This window comes from Syngnathoides biaculeatus, chromosome 13 (assembly GCF_019802595.1).
Source record: "Syngnathoides biaculeatus isolate LvHL_M chromosome 13, ASM1980259v1, whole genome shotgun sequence".
NCBI lineage: Eukaryota > Metazoa > Chordata > Actinopteri > Syngnathiformes > Syngnathidae > Syngnathoides > Syngnathoides biaculeatus.
The window spans coordinates 17,611,889-17,631,575 of record NC_084652.1 but is presented as its reverse complement, the minus strand read 5'-3'; the positions used below and the strand labels follow the sequence as shown (position 1 = coordinate 17,631,575).

Genomic DNA, 19,687 nt, shown 5'->3' with positions numbered 1-19,687 from the left:
GGCATACCGCTTACCCTCGCTTGGGTCATATATATATATAATTTTTTTTTTTCATCTCTACTCTTCAAAGACTTTTTGTTTTAGTTTCTGTGGTGTCCACTGACAAAGAAGTTCAAGTGTCGACATTTCTAGCAGGAAACACACATTTATACAAGACAACAAATCACCGAGCATGATTGTAATTTCACCCGCACTTATGAAATCGGACTTATTTCATAAGCTGTCATATTGTTTATGGGATCCTTTGCCTCCCAGATGTGAAAGTGGCATTTCGGCTGACTCGGGAAGTTGCACAAGATGCATGCTGTGGGCAGCAGCTAAGGACAGGCTAAAAACATAAAAAAATAAATTAAATGCATTTAATCCAAACAGGTCCATCTGTGGTACATGATTGTAATTGAACACATTGTAATCATGTATCATTGACGTTTTCAATAAGAAAAATAGGACTTTGTAAAATTGTATGTTTTATTGAAACTAGTACTAGTACTTATGCACAAGAATAAATACAATGTAAGAAAATAGTTTTAGGGACATTTCTTGCTTGAATTCAATGGACATTGTGCTGTTCCCTCAGGTATGTGCACCTTGGCCACCTGGGGGCAGTATAGTACAGGCCTACCCATATACATGAAGGAGACGGTTATAACTAGTCAATAATACACAGTATTATTATTAGTTCTTCACAGATGATAAAAAAAATACATCCCTCTGGGCTGTGTTATATTAGCTATCTATATTATATATTATTTATATATTCTTTACAATTTGTATTAAAATATTCATTGCTTAAAGAATAACTTTGTGACACTGATGCTATTTGTTAGCGTAACAATATTTTGCATTTTTTGTTTGCATTGAACTAAGCCTCTTGATCTAAAGGAGAAATATGGTTATTTTCAATGGAAAGTATGTGTACGCGACGTCACATGACATAAGAAATATAAGAACAAACAAGCATAAGAAAGCGTAACCGCATTGGCTTAGTGTTGGGTTCTGACATCCTTTGGTAATACCTGTGAACTGATGTAACCCTGCCTGTTTTAGACTGAATTTAGACATTGAATTTCAGACAGCGAATTTTAGCCAGTTGACTGAAAATATTGCATTTGAATTTTAAAAGGTTTATTTTCATTTATTTTTTTATATATGCTGAATTTGTTAACATTGAAAAATTAAACTGAAATACAGCCATTGAAAACTCACTTTGAAATAACAATATGAATTTTAAAATGTAGTCACAATCTTCTTCTTCTTCTTTTCCTTTCGTCTTGTCCCGTTAGGGGTCGCCACAGCGTGTCATCTTTTGCCATCTTACCCTATCTCTTGCATCTTCCTCTCTAACCCCAACTGCCCTCACGTCTTCCCTCACCACATCCATAAACCTTCTCTTTGGTCTTCCTCTCGCTCTTTTGCCTGGCAGCTCCATTCTCAGAACCCTTCCACCAATATACTCACTCTCTCTCCTCTGAACATGTCCAAACCATCGAAGTCTGCTCTCTCGAATCTTGTCTCCAAAACATCCAACTTTGGCTCTCCCTCTAATGAGCTCATTTCTGATTTTATCCAACCTGCTCACTCTGAGCGAGAACCTCAACATCTTCATTTCTGCCACCTCCAGTTCTGCTTCCTGTTGTTTCTTCAGTGCCACCGTCTCTAATCCGTACATCATGGCCGGCCTCACCACTGTTTTGTAAACTTTGCCCTTCATCCTAGCAGAGACTCTTCTGTCACATAACACACCAGCCATCTTTCGCCACCTGTTCCAACCTGCTTGGACCCGTCTAAATATTTGAAGTCGTCCACCCTCGCTATCTCTTCTCCCTGGAGCCTCCCTCTTCCCCCTCCACTTTTCTCATTCACGCACATATATTCTGTTTTACTTTGGCTAATCTTCATTCCTCTCCTTTCCAGTGCTTGTCTCCATCTTTCTAATTGTTCCTCTGCATGGTCCCTGCTTTCACTGCATATCACAATAATCTGCGAACATCATGGTCCAAGGGGATTCCAGTCTAACCTCATCTGTCAGTCTATCCATTACCACTGCAAACAGGAAGGGGCTCAGAGCTGATCCCTGATGCAGTCCCACCTCCACCTTAAATTCTTCTGTCACACCTAAGGCACACCTCACCATTGTTCTGCTGCCATCATACATGTCCTGTACTATTTTAACATACTTCTCTGCCACACCAGACTTACGCATGCAGTACCACAGTTGCTCTCTTGGTACTCTGTCATAGGCTTTCTCTAGATCCACAAAGACACAATGTAGCGCCTTCTGACCTTCTCTGTACTTTTCCACTAGCATCCTCAAGGCAAATAATGCATCTGCGGTACTCTTTCTTGGCATGAAACCATACTGTTGCTCGCAGATACTTACTTATGTCCTGAGTCTAGCCTCCACTGCTCTTTCCCATAACTTCATTGTGTGGCTCATCAACTTTATTCCTCTATAGTTCCAACAATTCTGAACATCCCCTTTGTTCTTAAAAATGGGAACTAGAACACTTTTCCTCCATTCTTCAGGCATCTTCTGTGAACTTTTGTCTCACATATCTCACATATCTTCAGCATAGAGCAAAAACAAAGAAATTGACCTTTCCGTTTGTATACTTTTGGAGTGGACTGGAACTGATATTTTTATAGCTCAACTTGCTACATGGACTTAACCCGTCCAGCTTTAAAACCTTAATATTAAAACTATGTATTTGTAAGCTTTTATTTGAAAGGTAAATATGCACAAGCATGTATAAATGTAGCGGCATGTTACAAGAATATACACACTTTCAGTCGATATGTTAGGAAGGAACCAAAAGCATTCCAGGTGAGGACTTTGGCTTTGGAAAATCAGTCTCCATAATATGCACACAATATGTCACGTAGAAAATGCACCATAGGAAAGAAAAAAAATGTTCTAGGATGGGGAAAAAAAATAAGTAAAGAAATGGCCTCTACCGGTATGTCATCAGGACCAACTGCCTTTCCATTTTTCATCCTTTGTAGTGCCTTTCTGACTTCCCACTTAGTAATCATGTAGTCACAATATGTATACAAAAATACATGAAATTTTTAAGTCAAATCCCAGTGGCACATATTTACTTCCATACAGGTCACTCCTATCTCAAGGCACAACTGTATTCCTCTATTACATTTACATCGATTGATACTGATATAATTGATATTGTTTATAGTTTGATTGGAAACTATAAAAACTCCAATATTACATGTCATTGTTGAATTTTTGTGAGGAAAATAATGCCACTAAAACCTGAATACATACATGTGGTTTGTTTGGTGTCACCTGGTGCCACTCAAAAATATGACTGCTTATTGGTTTGAATTTCACGACTTTCACTTGCAAACACAGAAAGCCTGTTGAGCCACTCTGCTGAGTGTACGTGTTTGTGTGTGCGCTTGTGGGGTAAAAATCAACTGTCAATGATATGCTCAAATACACAAACACACACAGGTACACCAATGTAAGAACAGTGTGCACTGGTAGTGGCAGGTGCCTCTTAAAGTGGTTTTAAACTGCTGAGCTCGACACGCAGACGACCACGCACACACACACAAACACGTTGCAATCACTCAAACGTTCATCTTGGTTGGGGGGGAACAAGCAGATGTTTGTGATATGGGCGCTCACCAAAAACTAAAGCTCGCTTCTTGTTTTTCAAGGTTGAAAATGTTTCTCCTCTTCCCTTTGTTCTCCCCCCAACCCAATTTAGTGCCAGAACCTTCCACGCCTAACAGCAACGTTATACACGATCACTGTGAAAGGGGCTAAAATGCTGTAGAATTTTTAAATAATCTGAAATAAATCATGTCGCTGCTTGTTTTTTTTATGTACTTTATGGACATATTAATCAATACCAACAGACATGAAAGAATGTTTGCACCAGATTTAACAGGAAGCCATCTGCTGCCCCGAAAATATAACAAACATAATAAAACAAAAACCAAATATAAAAAAAGAGTACAAAACTGGGGTATACATGCATCAACACAGGGTAATAAAATGTAATTATCGATAAAATTACTGTACCAAAACAGAATGCAAGGATAGGGACAATGTAAAAAAAAGTATCAAGTTCACAAAAGAGGGAACAACATTAACATTCTTGCATGGTCAATTTTCAAAATCCAACCATGGTAGTTAAGGGTTTCGGGGGATTTAGATTTAGAGGGGAAATTTTAAATACCAACAATGGTAATTTACAATAAAAGATAAGGTGGTGCGTCACATTGCCTTTAATCCTTCATTTTGTATCTTTTACGCAAAACAGCGGCACAGGAAAGAGACAGCTTTGTCAGACACTGTAAAAGGGGAAAAAATAACAGCATGTTAGCTAAACTACAGCGTATTCCGTCCCCCTTGAACTTTTCAACCTTTTGCCACATTTCAGGCTTCAAACATAAAGATATACAATTTTCATTTTTTGTCAAGAATCAATCAACAAGTGGGACACAATCGTGAAGTGGAATTAAATTTATTGGATATTTTATCCTTTTTTAACAAATGAAAACCTGCAAAGTGGGGCGTGCGCTATTATTCGGCCCCTTTATGTTCAGTGCAGCAAACTCACTCCATATCTTCAGTGAGGATCTAACCCTATGATGAATAGAATCCACCTGTGTGTAATCCAGTGTCCGTATAAAAGCACCTGCTCTGTGATAGTTTCAGGGTTCTGTTTAAACTGCAAAGAGCATCATGAAGACCAAAGAACACACCAGACAGATCCGAGGTACTGTTGTGGAGATATTTTAAGCCAGATTTGGATACAAAAAGATCTCCCAAGCTTTAAACATCTCAAGGAGCACTGTGCAAGCGATCATATTGAAATGGAAGGAGTATCAGATCACTGCAAACCTACCAAGATCTGGCCATCCCTCTAAACTTTCACCTCGAGCAAGGAGAAGACTGATGAGAGATGTAGCCAATAGGCACACGATCACTCTGGATGAATTGGAGAGATCTACATCTGAGGTGGGAGAGCCTGTCCATAGGACAAGAATCAGTCGTATACTGCACAAATATGGCCTTTATGGAAGAGTGGCAAGAAGAAAGCCATTTCTCAAAGATATCCATAAAAAGTCTTGTTTAAAGTTTGCCACAATCCACCTGGGAGACACCAAACATATGGGAGAAGGTGCTCTGGTCAGATGAAATCAAAATCAAAGTTTTTGGCCACAATACAAAACGATATGTTTGGCGTAAAGGAAACACAGCTCATCACCCAGAACACACCATCCCCACTGTCAAACATGGTGGTGGCAGCCTCATGGTTTGGGCCTGCTTTTCTTCAGCAGGGACAGCGAAGATGGTTCAAATTGATGGGAAGATGAAGGGAGCCAAATACAGGACCATTCTGGAAGAAAACCTGTTGGAGTCTGCAAAAGACCTGAGACTGGGACGGAGATTTATCTTCCAACAGGACAATGATCCAAAAGATAAAGCCAAATCTACAATGGAATGGTTCACAAACAAACGTATCCAAGAGTTAAAAACTGCCAAGTCAAAGTCCAATCGAGAATCTGTGGGCTGAGCTGAAGACTGATGTTCACAAACGGTCTCCATTCAACCTCACTGAACTCGAGCTGTTTTGCAAGGACGAATGGGCAAGGATTTCAGTCTCTCAATGTGCAAAACTGATAGAGACATACCCGAAGCGACTTGCAGCTGTAATTGCAGCAAAAGGTGGCGCTACAAAGTATTAATGCAAGGGGGCTGACTCATATTGCACGTCCAACTTTTCAGGTTTTTACTTGTTAAAAAAGTTTCAAATATCCAATGAATTTTATTCCACGTCACAATTGTCTCCCACTTGTTGTTGATTCTGTCATGATCCTGCCGCTTCAGCACGAGCTGTGCGGCTGCGCTGATTGGGAGGCACACACCTGTGCCTCATGTGGCCTGATCATCCCCCGTATATATAGGACCCGGTGACGACTGGTCCTCCGCCAGTTCGTTGAGCTTTATGTCCCGTTCCAGCACTCTCGTATTCCTGACTGAACCCGTGTGTACCGACCTTCGTCCGTTCTCCGACCAACCCAGTAAGCCTGACTCTTTGACACTTCTGCCTGCGTTGATTGTTCTCCCGTGTACCGACTCCTGCCTGTCCGCTCATCTGTTCTCGTCGCCCGACGTCACAACTACCGCTGCTGCACCGGACTGCCTGCTCTACATACAATAAACGTGTCTCTTCTTGAACTACCTTGCGTCTTCCGAGTTCCTGCATTTGGGTCCTACCTCTCGTTCCGATGGGACGTGACAGATTCTTGACAAAAAATTTTAATTTAATATCTTTATTTTTCAAACCTGAAATGTGGCGAAAGGTTGAAAATTTCAAGGGGGCAGAATACTTTCACAAGGCACTGTATATCTAAAGGACATAACATTAGAAGGAAAAGAGTATCCTTCGTCACCCCCACAGCCCCACCCATTGTGTTCTTGCTGGTACCTTTCATGCAGAGCAGCAACACTGGCTTTGACAAGCACTGTGAAATGGCATATTATTGAATGTTCACGCAACTATTTACCCCAAGTAAATGGCGAATAACCTCGTCAGACCTTTTATGCAAGGCGTACAGGTTGAAGGAGGAAGAGGTTGCAGGAGACAGGATGTGACTCACCGTGGATGTCATGTGACTTCCTGCCTCTCATCCAGCAGGTGGACGCTAGCCCAGAGTTCGAGTTTCAACATCGCTTCAGCTGTTCAAAACAGAAACACACACACACACACACACGAGTTTTGGGGGTAAAAAAACCTGTCTGTTTGTTAGCGCGTGAAATAAAGACAGTGGGAACAGCCTGAACCCTGCACCACACCAGCCCACATCCTGCAAAGTATGGGAAACTCCACAGGTTCTCTTTGTGTTATTGCGTCTCATCATATCTGGTGACGGTTTGCGTCTCACTCTTCAACCTTTTAAGCAGTGTGATTAGCAGTCACACTGATAAAAGCTGTTTGAGGTTCTATGTGAAAGGTATCATCCCTGTGTGTGTGTGTGTGTGTGTTAGGGTTAGGAGCGTGGGGGGTGGATTTCCCCAGTTTCCGGAATAAGTTGATTTGTGAATTTGCATACATACACCGAAATGGCCCAACAACGGTAATACACGTCATAGTAACATGATTACCATTGTGTAATAATGGGGATTATATCGGGACACTTGACTTGAAATGATCAGTGGTTGTTGCTTGGTACTAATTTTTTTTTTTTTGACCCACTGACCTCACTGGATGAACCTTTTGATATACGTCCTATTTGTTACAAATTAACAAATAAAAAAAATGAATAATAATGACCTGACAACCATTTTATTCCCTGTTGCATGTTTTTTCGATTTCTTTAATTTTTTTTTTAAGGGTTATCTGAGCCAGTAGACAGCTGGTAAATGGTGTGTACATACCTATCTGTAGCAATGGGTGACACATTGTATGTAACTAATATATTATAATATTTTACTCGTATCATAGCTTGCATTCTGTTTATACATTATATGTAGTTACAGATATTTTTTTTTATTCCCATTAGGAAATTTAATGTCATCTGTGATGAAAAGGTAGGACCCTGTTTGTGCCAGCCCACGCTGTCATTAGCAATGATAATGAGAAGCACAATTACATGGGGGGCATTGAGGGGTCTCACACAGAGTGCTATTCAAGCTAACTGTGCACAATCAGATGATTTGCCGTGCTTCTGTTTTCAGTCAGATTTCATAATATTTTTTAACCAATTGATGTAGCCCACAGAGCCTGCGGCCAATCACCAGCCGCCCGTGTGCGCGCTCAGACGCAGTCTCTCCCCCAAGAGTACCGCCATTTGCGGGCAAATTTCTCTTGTTCCAGAGGCCAACTCAACTGAGAGAGGCGTGAATCATGAAGTGTTGTTATTCGCTGTGATAGCTGGGATAGGCTCTAGCACTCCCGCGACACCTAGGGATAAAGGCCTCCGAAAATGGATGTTAACGCCTAAGATTTATTTATGAACAGCGACAGTAGTTGAGGCCCATCTACCGATGTGCCCTTCCTTCCATCTCAAAAAAGAAACTGCTTGGTGGTACGCAAAAACTCACTAATACAAATGATTTGGGTCCCCTTTTACTATTTTCAGTGGGCATCTTCACCTGTGGACCAGTTATATGCACCCCTGCACATGTAGTGTTGTACACATTTTCATAAAGCTAACTACAGTGTAATAACATTTACACCATGTTTGCTTGAAGTAATACTTATAGAAACGTGCAATGCTGCAGCGGCCATGTGAAGGTGAACTTCACCTGGTTTGTTTTTCCCAACATGAAATGTAAGGAAAGTTAATGGGAGAAGCACTCACGCTGACTGAAATGAAGTGAGTGAGTGTGTGTGTGTGTCTGTCTAATAGGTGGGTGGGGAGTGTGCGTGCATGCGCGTGAGCCATGGGAGGAGCATGTGATGGAGCGTGATGGGGTGGGGGGGTAGGGGGATGAGAGAGAGAGGATTTGTGGCATGTACTTTGTCAGCTGTCATTTGTGGGGAGATCGCTCTCTCTCTCTCTCTCTCTCTCTCTCTCTCGCACTCAGCGGTATTGTCACACTGAGAAAGCATTGGACACACAGTCCAGCGTGTGCGCGTGTTGTTGTTATTGCATTTAGTCACTGACTGGTAATGGAATGGTCGCCTCATTTGGGACTGGTCATGGACTGGTTCGATCGAAGCGCAGGTGAGACCCAATTCTATTCACATCCATTCTGTTTTCATGCATGTGATCATTTTGTATTGAAATACGGTGCACAAGTGTCAAAACCTAGCATTTAACCAAGCATTTCTGTGTATTATTAACTGACAACACATTGGTATTTCTTTTAATTTGTTTGTCTTTCATGAACATGAACAGTTTTTCTTTTAAGTGAAATTAGTAATGTCATATGCTGCTAGTTTGTGTATGATTTGAATCGGACTTTGAGCGTCCGTGTGTGTGTGTGTGTGTGTGTGTGTGTGTTGTGTGTGTGTGTGTGAGAGAGTTAGAAGTAAACTCACTGAGCAACTGCTGAAAAAACAGTAACAGTAATACACATAGTAATATCGCTATTATTACAGTGTAATAAGTTGTTCTATAACTTCCCTGACTTAAAATGACTGTGTGCGTTTGTGTGAGGTGAGTCTACACAGTAGCCATTGAGAAAATGCATGTCTTGGAACAATTATTCACCTTTAAATACATTAATTAGCGTGTATAAATTCCAGACTTGCATAATAATGACACCATATCTGTGTCTATGTGTGCATCTTCCTTGGTGTCTATAAAGTTTCTTGAAAATTCAACAAAAGCATTACAAAGGTTTTTTTTTTTTCTCCATTCAGTGCACTTCGACTGAAAATGGCCACCAGTAATTTCCATATGTAAAGAGGAAAGTCAATTGCAAATGTTATTATTTGTGGACACTCTGTGTATGGATTGACTTGTGTGGTTGGGTGGGGGTGGAGGGGGGCTGCAGTTTAAGAGTGCGCAGTCATCAGTTCTCGGCAGCCTAACAAATAATAATGCCTGCTGTTGTTTTCTGTTTGTTTGTACGAACGGATGTGTTTTTAGGTCTAACACAAGGTAACATGTTGCTCCATGGTACCCTTCAGAGCAGATATGGGACTTAATGTGTTCCTGTAGTTATGCAGCTGCGACTATATGCTAATTTTCACACACATGCACACACGCAGCACAGATAAAGCATCAGCTGTAAAAGCAAAAAGGTGGAGTTTGAGCCTGTGACGAGACTTTGTGAGGTGTTTTTGCTTTCACTTTGTTCCCTTTACAGACACGTTATGGTTCTATAGAGAAATTTGCACCAGTGTTAATAGTTGTATAATGGTCTTTTTTGCCGATATTAGTAGTTTAATCTCTAAATACTGGGTGTGTCAAAAAATGTACTTCCTCTTTGACTGTCCCATTTCTCATGTATTTGTTGTTTAGACTATTCTATTGTCATGCTGTCAATTTATCTTTCTTCTCTTATTTTTCTTAAATGTCACTCACATCTGCACCTCTGTCAACAAATACCTTTATCAAATAAAAACAAAACACATTAGTAAGTCACGTACAGTATTCTCCAAACGAAGATCCCAAAGCACTTGAATATCATTTGTAACACATCTTAAGCTATAAACCTTAAAATAAAAGGGTGAGAGATGATTTTGATTTGGAAGAAATGCATGGGGAGTGCATCGCAAAGCTGTAAAAATACAAGTTAGTATTTTCCTTTCTTATCTTTACTTTCATTTTGACTTTTTTGACTCAGTGATATCTTTTTTTTTCAATACATGGACAGTACACCGTTGTTCAAAGGTTGGCAGTCAGAGAGACAATTTGATGCTTTCTAGTATTATTTTCCCCCCACCCCCCCCAAAAAAAAACAAACTCTGATTATCCTCACAAAATAAGGGCCTTTTTTAAGTGACCGCAAACTTTTCAATGATGGTATTTATACAACATGGCTAAAAAAGGGACCACAGCAAAATTGTCAGTCTCTCAAATATGGACTTTTTTTTGTAGGTGAGTAAAACAATATTACAGTATTTTATAAAGTACTGACATCATACTCCAGCTCCCAAAATCAAATTACAAATATATACGTCCAATTACAAGAGTTGAAGCTGTTGTAGCTGCAAATGTTGTACTGACATCATATTGAATCCTATGGATTAGGAATGGGATGTCACTTAATTCAAACACTTTTGGCAAGGGTTATAGCTTTTGCATTGCATGGTAGAGTTTTAAGTTTAATTTGTACAATTGAAGCCAGAGGTGTACATACATTTTTTTCAAAAACACACATTTCACTTTTTGTCAGTATCTAAAGTCAAATCAGACTAAGCGTTTTCCATTTCAAGTCAAGCAGGATCACTAGAATTATTTAATTTTGTTAAATGCCACAATAATGACAGAATTTTACATTACTTTCATCGAGGTCTAAAGTTTACATACACAAAAAGTAATATGCCTTTAAAGATCAAGTGTCATCCCTATAAACATTCTCAAATAGATATTGAAATGAAAAATACATATAACATTATACACTTCAACGTCTATACGAAAAAATAAATATGAGCGGAGAGCGCGTCATCCATGCGCAAAGTTGCCGAAGTGTCATTCGACATCCAAGTGGTCGCCATTTTGGCTGCATCTCCTGCCTGTTTCACTGAGGAACCCAAGGATGAGCCGGACTTATGATGCTCCACGATTCTTTCTCCGATTTCCTAGCCAATTTCCTTTGGTTTTTGTCATGATTTCAAACAGGGAAGCAGCGTGTTTGAGGTGTGGCCTTTAATACATTCTGAGGTGTGCCGTCAGTTAACTCACATGTTGTCAGTGAACTTATCAGGAGCTTCCAAAGCCTCAACCTCATCTTCTGGGCTTCCCCATGTTCATCAAAGACATAGTACTTTTCCTATATGTAAACGTTTGAACTCAAAGAAAATAATGTAAAATTCTCTAAGAAATCGTCTTTCATTATCGTAGCATTCAACAAAGTTAAATAATTTTGGTGATCCTGACCTGAAGCAGGAGAGATTTAGTCTCAGTTGGCTTCAGGAAGTGAGACAAAAAATAAAAGGTTTTCGCACAGTGTATGTAAACTTTTGGCTTCATCTGTAGATGTGTGCTAACTGACTGGGGTTTTCTGCAGTGTCTACGTGGCAATATACTTGATACAATGATGCTGCTTTTTTTAATGCAGTTCCCTCAGTAGATGGGCAATGTGTTGGTTTACAGCCTTGCCAATTAAGTGCAGAGATTTCGCCAAACTCTTTGTATCTTTTGATACTGTGTAGGTTTGGGAACGGTAAATCGTTGAGACCAAATATCCGTTCGTAAAGTCAAGCGATACGACTGAATCGGTAGCAGACTAGACTATCAATACAGAATTCATGAAAAATTTGTAGATACATTGGTTGTATTTCTGGGGACTAGATATCACAAGGCTAGCAATTGGTTGCCTGAGGCTTCACACTTTTCATCTCATATAACAAGAGCGAGAGATTTCGCGCTCTGCACTGCAATAATGTTATGTTTGCAACCAAACAGAGCAGTGATGGATACCCACCAGCGACACTACTAGTTCTACGACATTCCTCCATAGCATCACTATTTCAACATCAAATAGCTTTTCAGTAGTTAAGCTACTTTTGTGGTTACAGTGAGAGCAATGTAACATTCCCCCAGGAGTTGTAAACAGTGAATGCAACATAACGGTACGTGAAGTCTGCCATTGACACCGGCAGATGTAAGCAGCAGATTGTAAATATGCAGACAATATGGCAAAGGTAGGTAGATCGCTACAATTTCCTTGGGCTATGATTCAGCAAACGAATGCTATTTCTCAGGTCCTTACGATCTACTTACAGAAAGAGAAAACTTCGGGAAGGACACATAGACAGGTATATTCCGAAACTGACACAACAATCGCTAGTTGAATTAACAGTCAACATGACTTAAAAGGGCAGAAATGTGGTGCAACTGGTTAGAGCCTAGGTCTCACAGTTCTGAGGACTGGGGTTGAAATCCCAGCCCCCCTGTGTGGAGTTTGGATGTTCTTCCTGTGCCTGCGTAGGTTTTCTCTGGGCACTCTGGTTTCCTCCCACAACCCAAAAACATGCATTAATTGGATGCTCTAAATTGCCCGTAGGTGTGATTGAGAGTGGGACTGTTTTCTGTCTCCATGTGGCCTGTGATTGGCTGGCAACCGGTTCAGGATGTACCCCGTCTCCTGCCCGTTGACAGCTGGTATAGGTTCCAGGCCCCCTGCGGCCCTCGTGAGGAGAGGTGACTCAGAAAATGAATGAATGAATGAATTAATTAATGACATAAAAGTTTTAAAAAGTCAGTCAACACTCACCAAGTAGCAAAAATCAATTCATTCATTCATTCTTTCATTCATCTTGCGTTCCACTTATCCTCACTAGGGTCGTGGTCACCTTGGAGCCTTTTCCATCTTCAAGCGAAAGGCAAAGTGGTGAACTGGTTGCCAGCCAATTGCAGAGGACATAGAAACAAACAACCATTCGCACTCAGTTTCACACCTACGGATAATTTAGAATCGTGATGTTTTTGGGATGTGAGAGAAAATTCGAGTTCCCGGAGAATATCCAAGTAGGCACTGGGAGAACATGCACACTCCACATTGGCAAGACCAAGGTTTGAATCCTGGTGCTCAGAACTGTGAGCCTGATGTGCTAACCTGTTGTCTACCCTGCTTCCAGCAGCTATAAAGATAGAAAGAGACTTCACAAAATTTAAATAAAAACAGCGTGTTTGTGCAATGGCGGTCCTAGCTTGAATGGGACAGTATATGAGACCCCCTACGGCTCTTAAATATTGTTTGTGCAGTGTTTGTCGAGAAAATCTTGAAAATTAATTCTTCTATTGCTGTGGTCTATTGAAATAATTAATTTGCTAAGAAAAACAACATATGTATTCGTAAATAAGTATTTAACGTCACCATTTTTCTCACAAAATATTTTTCCAAAGGCACTAATGATGTAAAATTTTCACCGGGCGTTGGGAACAATCCAAGTAATCCATACTTACAAAAAAGTAGAACAAATAAGAACAGGAATTAAGTTGTGTGTCATAAAGTGAAATGACGAAGGGAAAAAGTATTGAATCAATGAAGAATGGGAGGTGCAAAAGGGAATGGAAAGCCAAGACAACACCTACGATCTATCAAAAATTAAACAGCAATCTGGGCTCTTGTCAGTATAAATTAATATCGGCTTGTTCAATCCTAATTAAGATCTTACAAAAAAGTCTCATTGTCAAGGTCTGAGTCAAGACGCATCTCGCGATGGGATAAGAGCAAGGAGCTGCGTCAAGATCATTGCAAGGTAATTGTTGCAAAAATTAAGGATAGCATCGGTTACAGGCACATCGAAACTTCTGAATGTTCCAGTGAGGATGGTTGGGGCCATAACACGTAGTGTAAGTGGAAATCATACCAACATATGTCTGCATTCATCAGGTGCTCTAATCAGAAGAGTTGTCCAAGAGCAAAGAACCACCTTTAGAAAGCTTCAAAAAGATCTGGAATTAGCAGGTACTGTTGTCTCAACAGTGAAAGCAGTGAGTAAAGCATACTGGCCACCTCATTTAAAGTTTGCTTAGCAACATTTAGAGAAGTCAATTAAATGTTGGGCGCATATAGCTTATTCTAATGAGAGCAAAATTTAAGGGTTTGGATTCTGTAATGCACACCATGTTTGGAGGAGAAATGGTCCTGCACATCACTATAGAAAAAAAAAAAAAAAAAGATTGATGGTGTGGTGCAGCACGGGCGAGCAACTGGTGAGAGCGTTGGCCTCACAGTTCCTGGGGCCGGGGTTCAAATCCCAGCCACTCCTGTGTGGCGTTTGGATATTCTCCCCGTCCCCACACCCAAAAACATGCATTAATCAGAGACAGGTGTGAATGCGACTGTTGTTTGTCACGATGTGCCCTGTGATTGGCTGGCAACCAGTTCAGGGTGTACCCCCCTCCTGCCCAGTGATAGCTGGAATAAGCTTCAGCACTCCCGCTACCCCTGTTACGATAAGCGGCTCAGAAAATGGATGATTGCCGGGTGTGGGGCTGCTTTTCAGCAAACGGTACTGGTAAACTTCACATTGAACAAAGTATGAATAGGTAAATGTACTGAGACATTCTTAATATTATCTGATGCCATCTGTGAAGATAAAACCGAAACGAAGGTGGATATTTAATCAGGATAATGATCCAAAACATACAGCCAAGGAAACTCTCACTTGGTTTACAAAGAAAATCTGAAGAAAAAACTGAAAACCAAGCCCACATAACCTTCAAGATTTGAAGACTGCTTTGTATGGAGGAATGGGCCAAAATCACACAATCACACAACAAGTTTCTCCATTCAGGAGGCGTCTTGAACCTGCCATTGCAAGCAAAGGCTTTTGTACAAAGTATTAAATAAATACGGTTGGTGTGTTAAATACTTTCCTCCCATGTCATTTCACATTATAACATTTAACTTAATTTCTGAACTTAGTTGCTCTACTTTCATGTATTGATTCCCTGCATTGTTCCCAACATCTGGTGCAATTTTCATGTGAGTAGCAACTTTGGAAATATGTATAGTGACAAAATTAGTGACATGTTAAACACTTACTGTATGTTTGAAAATAAGGTGACAAATATTTTCACCATTTTCATTTTATATAATTAGGATAAGTTTTTTTATGATTAACAATTGTCCAAACGCTATTACATTCTTTCTGCACCAAATCAAATCGAGAATTGTATTGCTCCAATGTTGAATTTAATTGTATTGAATCTTTTCGCCTGTAAAGATAGTGTTTTTTTTTTAATCGGATCACTAACTTTGTATCTAGATATGTATTAAATCTTCCTCATGCCAAGGCTTACCAACTTTTTATAAATTGCCTCCATTCCTTGCAATTGTGCATTGGGAAACGTTTTAAACTGTGGGATTTATTGCTCACACTGTTGTTTGCAATCAGGTGAACCATGTGAAGTACTGAGCTTTTTGCGGCTCCTCCTTTTATACCCGATCAAGACATTCAGCTGTTTCCAATTAACCTGGCCACCTGTGGAATGTTCCAAACAGGTCTCAAGTTCTTCATTCTTCACCTGTGTATCTGACAAATTCATGCTTGTTGTAGACTTGAATTCAGTCTCACCATACAGCACCTGAATCGCTAGTTTTGGCTTGCAGGTCAAAGCAAATAAATCATCTGAACGATGACTAGTTTGTTACCCTTATCTCAAGGCACCACCATATCATCATTTAGAACAGAGGTGTCAAACCTTTTTTTATCGCAGGCTATGTTGGAGTTGAGTAGGAGCCGTTCTGACTGCGAAAAACATATAAATGTATACCTAATCGTCTCATTTTGTAACAAATACGCAACAAATGGATGGATAACTACTGTTAAAATGAGAGGCTAATTGATTGAACAACTGCTGATCTGGATTTTTGTTATTAAATCAAACGTGATTAACAGTAGCTGTAGTAACATTTTAAATGAGGTAACACCAGCAAACTTAATTTTACGAACACGTGTCAAATAGGGTTAAAGGCAGTTGTACTGCTGTTATTTTTAAGTAATTTATCAATTTAAAGAAAGATATAACACATATTAAGAGTCCAACTCACACTCAAGGTGACATCTTAGACCTGGTCATCTCTAAGGATGTTGAGATTCCATCAATTGGCAATTAGGATATGGCTATTTCTGACCATTTTTGTGCATTTTTTGGAACTAGAGATTCTTCTAAAAGTTCACACAACCTCTTTCTCTATTAGGAAAAGGTACACAAATGAGAGTACTGCCACGACGTTTATAGAGACTGTAGCTTTGCCACAAACTGTGAATGCTGAAACTATTGATGGAATTTTGGACAATTTCACCTCAAAAATCCCAAATGCCACGAATGCTGTTGCTTAAAAACAAGACCATCTTGAGGCGACCTAGAACACCGTGGAGGAATAAAATGATGGTCAAAAGCTCTAAATCATAGTGTACGAAAGCAGGACGCAAGTAGAGGAAAAACTAAACTCCAAATTGACGATGACCTCTACAGACAGTGTCTTTGTAATTTTAACTAGGAGTTAGTCTGGGCTAGACAGCAACACTTGTGAAATTATCACTAAGAACATCAACAATAGTCGTACTGTTTGCTGTGGTTGACAATCTCAATCCCCCTTACCCGAATCAGATCGCTCCAGAACTCGAAACAGCTGATAACTGCAATGAGTTTGCCTATTTTTGCGAAAAAATTCAATCCATCAGGTTAAATAACAGCACAAACCAGCAGAATGATACAATGATACTACAGCTGAAGCCACCTAGGGAAAGCTCTATTACTTGGTTATAATTTAAAACAGTTGACCACAAAACTGTAGCGAAAACTGTTCAGCAGCTGAAACCATCAACAAGCTGTCTTGAATGCGTACCCTCCGACTTTTTCAAAGCTATTGTGAAATCATTGGTAGCTGATTTGCAAAAAATAATCAGTTGCTCACGTCAGTCTGGAGAGTTTCGTAAAGCTCTTAATGGACGCTTCTGTATTAGCAAACTATAGACCCATCCCTCCCTTTCGTAGACAAGATTGTTGACTGTTGTTTTTAACCAACTCAGCAATTTCTTGAATTTAAATTGACTTTTCGAAAATTTCAATCACGTTTCTGAACTCATCACAGTACAGAATCTGCTCTTATCAAAGTGCTAAATGATAGTCACTGTTTTTAAGTTATGTTCCAATGAAAAAAAAAAAAATCAAGCTTTAAGTCAGGGTTTACTGTACTTAGAAGCCTCTGGTTTCATAGGCTGACTTAAAAAAAAAAACATTTACATTGTGTTTTGATGCTGGAAGAAAGTCAAATTCCTCATGAAAGCGTTTGAAAATGGACTTTGCTCAAATGTCTGTTTGTTTTTGCTGATGTCACGTGCCTGCCTTTAAAGTTTAGAGATACCTTAAAAAGCTTAAAAGCTTCGCTGTTTTTTTTTTCCCCATCCCACTGGATGCTCATGCAGAGTCAAGTTTTCACTCATCCAGTTTACTCTGCGCGTTTACTTGTCGAGAGGTGGTTGTGTGTTTTGTGCGGTGCACTCTTCGATTTGGACGGATGGATCTCTCTTGTAAAGTTTACTTTCCGCCTTGGCGTCACGAGTCTTTGTGAGCTTTGACAACAACTCAGCAGAAATAACTCTGCTGCCAGGTGGAGACACCAAAATCACACAATAGCAAACGTACAGCAAAGATTTTTGTCACATATTAACGTTTCTTTGTGCACAACTTTCTGGTTCATTTGAGTTTCAGGTTACATAAACTAAAATTTCCATTCTAGCAAAGAATACATTCAATTTTGTTTCAGTTCCTCACAGTGGGTTTCATTATTCATTGGTTTGACAAGTCAAAACAGAAGACTGCAGTGTTTTCTGATAAATTTCTAAGAATGGTCCCTTCAGACCAAAGAGGCAGACTTCCTGTGTCTTGTCAGACATTGCTTTTTTTTTTCCCCACAGACCCGCCCAAGACTTGTCCACCAAATTTCGTGAAGTCAAGCTTGTTTTGGGGTCTGAATTTTCCCAGAATTTTTGTATTTTGTTGTCTTTCAGTTGTTTGGCAGATGTCCACCTCGTGTATTACCAAGCCTTCATGCTTTGCAGAACAGCTTGCATGTATTTGATGCACTCCTAAAAAGTCTTAAATTGCATTTTCCAAAATGAAGGCCACAGGGCCAAACAAAAATAATGTTGTGCTTCTGATTTCCTACATTTCAGAACTTGGGTCTGTGTGTTTTTTTTTTTAATTATTATTATTTTTTAATAAAATGTTTTTACTCCGTCTCCAGCACGTGGTGCTGCCATTTTCTTGTCTGTTGTCATTAATTCAGGCTCTCTTGCCCATAACGAAATCAAAATTCATTAAAGCTTGGTCCAAAAATCATGGACCAATGTCAAAAATCGAACATGGCAAAATATGAAAATCTAACTTGACTTGATATGGGTCAGTAACACTACGACATGATATGAGGCAGTTATGCTAGCTCACGCTCATGAACACACATGTATGTATGTACACATACGATCTGGGAACAAATGGCATGAAAAACAAATCTTAAATATACAACATAATCAGGATGCACAAGGAAGTGACACATGGTCATGCCACTGGCCGCCGGAGCTGCTATCAAATACCAGTCACTCACATTTGGAAAAATGTACGGATGTGGTCAGTCATGCCCTCAGATATAAAGTTATGGGTGTGATCCACAAGTCATGCCGGCATCTCTAAAATTGTGGGTGTGTGTTCTGTTTGTAATTATGAGTCTACCCCTTTAAGAGCGGAGGGGGGCGGTGTCAGGTAAACTAGGAAGTAGAAGTAGGCTGAGTAGAGACCGTAGAGACTCCGCTAGATCGGTTTTCATGTGTGCAATTGCGCACTTGTCATCTTAGAGGGAACAAAATAAGTGACGTCTTTCAATATCTGTGTATTAATACTCGTAACAAATTTTATGCGCGTGATTTTTCGTGCTCGACTGTGCAGATTTCCAAGTGCGATGGCGCCCGTCAAATCACAGTGACTGAAATACCCAACATCACTCTATGCTTCCACATAGCCGCATGTGGGGTGCATCGCGAGTGCGCGTGCATGGCCGTGGAGAACCATGCCTCTCACATATTTATTGTGTGGTCCAAATATGTTAAGGTCAGTGGAAATTTTTAGGGTCGGTTGAAAAATTAGAACCACAAGTTTTTTTTTTTTTTTTTTTAAACTTTAAATTGTCTTCAAACATGGCACAGGACAAGTTTGTATTTGAAGAACCCAGAAAAATGACCTAACAGTGGCTGCTTCAAACCAATATGGGAGACTACCAGTGGGGTTTTTTTCAGCAAGGCTGAAATTAATGTGAAGATTGATGTACCGAGCAAGCTTCAAGTTTGCAAAGTAAAATTGGTTATGGGGGCTCAATTTTCCAATAACATTTGCAGTTCAATTATTCCTGTTCTGTAGTGGGGCACGGTGGTGCGACTCGTTAGAGAAATTGTCATCAAGCTGTCTCATATACAGTAGATGGTTAAAAGGTGATGGTTGAAGTGAATTATCTTATATGTATTTTTCATTTCAATATCTATTTTAGAATGTTTATAGTGATGACACTTGACTTTTAATGATTAGA

The 19,687-nt window shown here is 39.9% G+C and overlaps 1 protein-coding gene across 2 annotated transcripts in view; it reads left to right on the top strand.

Moving 5' to 3' along the window:
• Positions 1-19,687, top strand: part of LOC133511218 (nuclear receptor coactivator 2-like) — a 70,253-nt gene that overhangs the window by 5,964 nt on the left and 44,602 nt on the right. The window contains exon 1 of one of the 2 annotated variants that reach the window (XM_061839942.1): positions 8,531-8,703. The exons of the other annotated variant lie outside the window; for it this stretch is intronic. The gene's annotated coding sequence lies outside the window, so the exon portion shown is untranslated. Of the gene's footprint in view, positions 1-8,530; positions 8,704-19,687 lie in introns of those variants that run through there. 2 annotated transcript variants of the gene reach the window in all.